Raw genomic sequence first — 7,446 nt, forward strand, 5'->3', positions numbered from 1 at the left:
TATAGATTCATTCACAAGCTGCTGAGACGAATGGCATGAACAGCGTTCTTTGCAGTTAAAAGCCTTCTTAAACATGTTAGTGTAATTGTACACTACTTCTAATTGTAAGTGATGATGAGCACCATAAAACTATATAAAAACAATAATATAAAATATTTTTTTAATAGAAAAGATGCCGGCAAGACATGGATGGTTTCAAGATGACTTTTTTTTATTGCATTACACACGACTTTTGACAAAAACTGGACGGAGTTGCGTCTAATTTTATTCAGACAGAATGGATTGCATAAGTGAGTGATTAATAACGATTTTGGAGGAGCCCAGTGGTTTCATTCTTATTGTACAGGAAAATGTTATATGAATGTATGTATCTCAGTAGAACGACATTCGTTGTAGAATGCTGGAAAAAAAACTTTTTCAATAATGACGAGAAAAAGGAGTTAACTGAAAGAGTGGAGGCACTTCTGCTGAATCAATTAACAAAACTATATTTTTACAAAGAGTAATTGTATTATATTATTTTTTTCAAAAATTCCCATTGGTTAATTGTTGTTTACTTGCAAGTAGGTTTTAGGTTTCCACTAATGAATACGATGAACGAGGGATGACTGAGTTTCGGACTGTGACGGACGTTTATGAAAAAAATCCCTGTTATTATTTTTAATGATAGTTTTATTTCTTATTGTTCATATATATCGAAACCTAAATTACACTTTTTATAATTTCCTTTGTAATTTTAGTGGAGGAGGGTGGGGCAAGACGGGGTGCTTAACGTCTAAGGGGCAATAAAACTAAAACCATTGCACTTAGATAGTTTCTTTAATTTTTATAATCTTGTCTGGTAAGTAGTCTTTAAAGTTTCTATCATTAGAGGAACAATTATAGCATAATTATTATTTGCGAAGTACAAAAGTGATAAAAGTCGCACCACGCCGTCTGGTCACGGGTGAGGGTAATTTGGGGTACACCCATACAGCTTTATTATGATCATCATCCGCACCAGCGCAGGAGTAATGGGCCAAATTGCCATATATAAAATACCTAGCGCAGCTTTCATTAGAATCCAAAGAAAGATCACTGCAGTGCAGTTACGTGTTACCTTACCTTATTAAAATCGCTTTACTGTCTGTTTGTCTATCTTTTTTTTTTTTTTTTGTGAGGAGGTGGAAATCTTCAAAAGACACTGGTCTGGACACACCAGCGTGTGGGATTTTTACCCACTAAAACCACCCCCGACTCCCTCCCTGCCCCGCGGAACCACCATAAGGTATTACATGACGGGGCGGAGTCAGCTCACTCTAGCTTACTCCCATTTCTTCTATACGCGGCGCACGTGACCGCGTTTTTCTCCTTTCCTCTGCCTTTCGCAATTTATCTTGAATTGATGCGATCATGGAGTTGACCGCATCCCAATTCTCTTGATGTGCTAGCATTTTCGGTACCAGATTTTCTGGTACCAGCACCTCTCCTAGAGTCTCCTCTAGGTTCCTCCTTTCTTCCACAAATCTCGGACAGTGGAAGAATACATGCTCTGGATCCTCTGGGACTCCATCGCAATTTGGACAGTCGGGTGAGGTCTCCAATTTAAACCTGTGAAGGTATTGGAGATATCCTCCATGTCCCGTGAGAAACTGGGTGAGATTATAATAAACCTCACCGTGTCGTCTCCCCAACCACTCCTTGATGGCAGGAATGAGCCTGTGAGTCCACCGACCCTTTCCCGAGCGTTCCCACCGCTCTTGCCATCTATTTATGGATCTCTCCCTCTCAGCCTTCTTCGTCTGCAATAAGGGAGAGATTGGCTTCACATAGTATATATTCGCCATTTCATCTGCCAAGATGTCAATCGGCATCATTCCAGAGATGACGAATGCTGCATCATCTGAGACAGTCCTGAAGGCAGAGCATACCCTCAGAGCTGTCCTCCTGTAGACTGCATTTAGTTTGCTAGTGTTAACTGACATCCGCAACGCCTCGCTCCAAACTGGGGTCGCATAGAGCATGATTGAGGTCACCACCCTGGCTATAAGCAACCTAGAGGTATGCCGTGGCCCTCCCACGTTCGGCATCATCCTGGCCAGGGCCATACTGGCAGTGGATGATTTATCACAAACATACTGTAAGTGTTGCTTATAGCTGAGCTTCCTGTCTATCACCACCCCCAAGTATTTGATGGCCGGCTTAGAAGTGGTGATATGATTCCCGACTCTAACACAGGCGTAATTTCTCTTCCGGCGCTTCATGATGAGGACCGCTTCCGTTTTTTCCTCCGCAAGCGTCAGACCAGAGCTCTCCAACCAGCATTTGACAGCACTGATTGCCTCGCTTGAGTATAACTCAGCATCTTCGAGATGCTTTGCGACAACAACCAGTGCAATGTCGTCAGCGTAACCCACCACTGTGGCTTCCTCCGGGAGGGGAAGATTAAGTACATCGTTGTACATTATGTTCCACAGTAGTGGGCCCAATATGGAGCCCTGCGGGACACCCGCGGAAACGACGTACTCCTGCGGTCCGTCATCAGTGTCGTACCAGAGCCTCCTTTCAGTTAAATAACTATCGACAATTGCGGCGAGGTAGGCGGGAATACCAACCTTCGCTAGGGATTTCCGGATTAGATTCCAATTGGCCGAATTGAATGCATTTTTCACGTCCAGGGTTACTACCACGCAATATTTGCTGGTACTACCCTTTCCGTGGATTGCATCTTCGGCCAAGCCAGTAACCAATTTGATGGCATCAATGGTTGATCTGGCTTTACGGAATCCATACTGCCGATCTGAAAGGCCGCCTTGGCTCTCAACTACTGGGAGTAATCTATTATAGATTACCCGCTCTAGCATTTTCCCCACCGTGTCCAAAAGACATATGGGTCGGTATGAGGATGGTTCACCTGGTGGTTTACCAGGCTTAGGCAGAAGCACCAACTTCTGCCGCTTCCATACCGCTGGAAATATTCCCTCGGACATGCACGCTTCGAACAACTCAGCAAACATGTCCGGCCTGGCTTTCACGGCAAGCTTAAGGGCCTTATTCGGTACTCCGTCCAGACCCGGTGCTTTATTGTCTCCTATTCTGCCGCAGATCTCCAGGAGCTCGTCTCTGGTGACTGGCGGGATTGCGCACCTCCTAGGCATGGACGTGTCACATGCTTTGGCGATGCATTGAGCCAGATGGATAGCTCTTTCCGTAGAGGCGCCTGCTATATCAGGTTGATCCAACCACACCTCTAAGAAGCTCTGCTCATCCAAAGATTTTGCAGACCAGCCTGAAATCTTTTTCGGTTTCGGGCATGATAGCTCTTTGCCCTGAGGTTCGACACATGTCTCAAAGAAAACTGCCTGGTGATCGCTATGGGTGTAGCGTTCGCTGACGCACCAGGACATACCACGCGCCAGCGAAGGGCTGACAAAGGTCAGGTCTCCAACCGAGCCTGATCCCCCTTTCTGGAAGGTGTTTACAGCACCTTCGTTAGCCAAAACTATGTCCATCTGCGCAAAAGCTTCTAATAAACTGCGCCCCCTAGCATTTGATTCCCTACTACCCCACTCTAGGGCCCAAGCATTGAAATCACCAGCAATCACCTTTGGACTTCGTTCCTTCGCGTCGAGAACAAGATTATCAAGCATTTGCTCGAATTCAGACAGTGTCAAACTTGGCGGGGCGTAGCAGCTGTATACATATACACCACTTATTTTCGCCCACACGAAGCCACTGCCTGCCTGACTTCCAGTACATTGTATGGCCTGTCGACCACAAGCCCATATCGCCGCTCCACCAGTCGAATCTTTGACCCATATGCCACCGTGACGGTGTCTATACGGTTCGCTTATGATGGCGATTTCCATCTCAGATTCGAACGTGGCCTGCTCAAGTAAATCCTGAGCGACCCTGCAATGATTCAGGTTTATTTGAATAAACCTCATTTTCTCATTGCAGTGAGCGCCTTCCTAAATTCTGGACATTTACCACTTCCGGCAATGTGCCGGTTATCCTGTCCCTCTTTTACTTCGCACAATAGGCACTTGGGGTCCCTATTGCACTCTCTGGCAATATGGCCTTTCTCCCCACACCTTCTGCATCGATCGGATCGATCAATGCTGCTGGTGCAAGCCTTCGCGAAGTGTCCAAACATGAGGCATTTAAAGCACCTCTTCAGTGAAATTTGTTCCCTTAAACGGCAGACAACCCATCCAATCCGAACCCTTCCGGCAGCCAATAACATCTGTGCTGCCTCCGCTGGTACTCGTATTGTGGCTGTTTGAGTACCACCATAGGCTTTTCGTAAGCCCACAATAGACTCCTCGGTGAGTTCTTTTAACTTGAATTGCTTCTTCAGAGCAATACAAATTTCTTCTTTCGATGTTACTTCATCGAGATCCTTACATTGAAGGTAGATCTCATGTTTTTGGGCACGCACTGCGGCATTCTCCCCAAGCGAGTTTTTCACTTGAGTGCGAAAGTCATCAGTTTTGCCCACGCTGGATCTTTTCAGCTCGAACATGAGATCCCCTTTCTGGGTTCTTCGGATTCGGTTTACATTTCCGCTCAGATCTTTTAGGTCGGGATCCGCTTTGACCTTTTTGAGTATCTCCGCGTAGGACAGATTGCCCTTACTGGAGATAACAATCACATCTGGACGAGTTCGCACTTTTGCCTTTCGTTCCGCTTTTTTGTTGGTAACTTTAGTCCATCCATCGTTTTCGCTGGTCTTAGGCTTCGCAACGCTGGTCGAGTTTCCTAGATTCGCTGTACGGTTTCCTCCTTCTGACCTGTTGGTGTTGGTTTTCCGGATGTCCTGTCCGCCTTTTTTTCTCTTAGGCGCCTGCTGATTACTTAAAGGATTCCCCTCTTTTTCACGTACTCGCTTATTTCGCTGGGATTCGATGGTAGTACGGTTAGGCGTCACTTGGGTCGCTTGTGATACTGTTGGCACAGCGGGGTTCGGCGTGTTCTTATTAATCTTTTCCTCCATCTGTGATCTATTATAGAGAACTCTAATAGCCCTCACCATATTCTTTATGGCTTGGTGCACGTTGTGCTTGTCCTTGATAAACTCGGACAGCTCAACTATTTTTGCCCCAAGCTGGGTGAAGGGTAATTCCTCCGGATCGGGACTCTGCTCCCTATAAGTCCCGGCAGGGTTACTCCTTTTACATGGTCCTTCACTTTTGGCCTGTACTTTATCCTTCATCGTCTTTGGCATTGGTGGAGATCTCAAAGTTGATGAGCTTCTTTTGAATGGATCTCTTCCTTGTTCCTGGAGCACCTCCTGCTGTCGAGCATCTTGAACATGTGCGGTGGGTGTTGTCACGGTTTTTGTTGTCCAAAAAGCTGCTTTTAGTTCATCTTTGTTTGGTCTTGTTATTGGTGTTCTCGGTAAAGTCGTACTTCGCTTGAATACTTCCTTCTCCAGATCCAAATCACTTGTAGCATTATATGCCAAGGTGGCCAAGTTGTCCACCACCGAGGCACTGCGGTCGAGGGATATCGACGACCGGGAGCCCGCTTGCTCACTCCCAAAAGCCGCCGGTGCTGGGGTTCCGAGCCCCTGCACCGTAAGTTTCCTCCTTCTCTCGTCTTCCATGGTGGTTTTATGTTCTGGGTATCCTTCCCATAGCCATTTTGGTCCGCGCACCAGAGATGAGCAAACACTAGCCCATGCACAATCAAAAAAGAAAAGTGCATGAACACATATTTACACATCAATAGGTATGCCCCTATCCGCCAGCTGGGGTCGGGCCTGATGGGAGATCTGGCCACTCCTCACAGGTCTGTTTGTCTATCTGTTTGTCGGTCTGTCTGTCACACCTATTTTTCTCGGAAACGGTTATAACGACTGACACCAAATTTGGTGGAAAGGTGGCAACTATGAACGCTCATGCATAGAGTGAGTTACAATATTCTACATAGAATTTGAGTAAGGGTGGGATAAATTTTTTTTTCAGCAAAGTTAGTAATTTCCGAAGCCGGTCTTAGTTTTGACATTTATTTGAAAGGTAAGGAGAGCGGGGGGTTGAATATGATCACTTTTTCACGGACCTATTCTCTGAAACTACCCACCCGAAAAATCTGAACAAAATCGAGAAGTTGCCACTATATGGTGCCTAGGCTTCGAAATACCCTCGATACCAATATCTGTTTAAAAAAAGTTAATAATTGTATTGTAATTGTATGTTACTCTAATTTTTATTAATTGAGTGCAAACCACCCTTAAGTTCATCCTAGAATCACGAAAGCAATGTAGACTATTACATAGAGTATCATTCTAGCAAGTTTGGTGAAAATCGTACCGTTACTAACAAAGTTATAGTTGGTCAAAGTTGTCGTTTCTGTGCGAATTCAAAATATTGTATGCCAGTATCATGCGAAAGTGGATATTCTCACATAATATTGGGTTGGGGAAAAAGAAATGTCGTATTTTGTCAATAGATGGCGACACTTAAACATATTTTGTGTTGTACCTATTGCATCGGGTCATACTAGTGTGTGCTCTGTGCTTCTAAAACATCCGGTAGTAAATATCATTATTGATTTTAACTCTCCATCTCAGGCAGATACTGCCTCGTCTTCTTTTTCTACCATAAATATTGCCCTTATAGCCTTTCCGGGCTAGATCACCCTCATGCATCTGTGAGCTGCGGTTATTACCATTTCCCCTTTATAGGTGTTACGGAGGGCTTTGTTCCAAATGGCTTCAGTATCCACTCTGACCTGATTGTCAGAAGGGATTGTTGGTGATGTTGTAATTCGAGCCCGGAGCAGCATGTGAACGTGTTGGAAAACTCTCACCTTTTCTAATAGAACAAATTTATACAGTTATTTCTTGTTACCCTGTATAACTTGGTCATTAATAGTGCGATTTTCACCAAATATTTCCGTATGATACTGTCCTATATCATTGATGATCCTAAGATGAATTGACATTGAGTTTGCTGTAAAATTATAAAATACGCAATACTAGCTGAAGAAAAAGAAAGAATATTATTAATTCTTTTTGATAAGATTTCGGGATGAAGGACATTTCAAGGCCAAGATATTGGATAAAAGCAACACGATAATGTTTTAGTTTTTTTTAATACAATAAGTCTTTGAAATCAATTACTACTTGTTATATCCCACACTCCTGCCTTTTATAATTAACATATGTCAAAACCAGCTGGTTCAGAAATTACTAATGGAGATCTTTCATTTTAAACCCTACATGACCATAGTTGGAGTACAAAAAGATGTCCGCCCTTGCTGTCACATCCCGGCTTTACGCAGACGTCTACCATTTCAATGTCTCTAAAAGCTGCCTGACGTTCTGGCCTAACCCATCGCACTATCAGAGGCAGGATCCGCCGCGTCTTCTTTTTCTACCATAAATATTGTCCGGAATCATCCTCATCCATAGGAATTAAGTGACTCGCCACCTGCAATATATTTTGCATACAACCAGACGGT

At 44.4% G+C, this 7,446-nt stretch overlaps 1 long non-coding RNA gene across 1 annotated transcript; it reads left to right on the plus strand.

Annotated features, from left to right (window-relative positions):
• Positions 1-694, plus strand: LOC119655777. Its single transcript, XR_005249954.1, has 3 exons — positions 1-104; positions 168-502; positions 568-694. It is a non-coding gene; the product is annotated as an uncharacterized LOC119655777 (long non-coding RNA).
• The last annotated feature ends 6,752 nt before the right edge of the window (positions 695-7,446 follow it).

Source organism: Hermetia illucens, chromosome 1 (assembly GCF_905115235.1).
Source record: "Hermetia illucens chromosome 1, iHerIll2.2.curated.20191125, whole genome shotgun sequence".
Taxonomy (NCBI): Eukaryota; Metazoa; Arthropoda; class Insecta; order Diptera; family Stratiomyidae; genus Hermetia; species Hermetia illucens.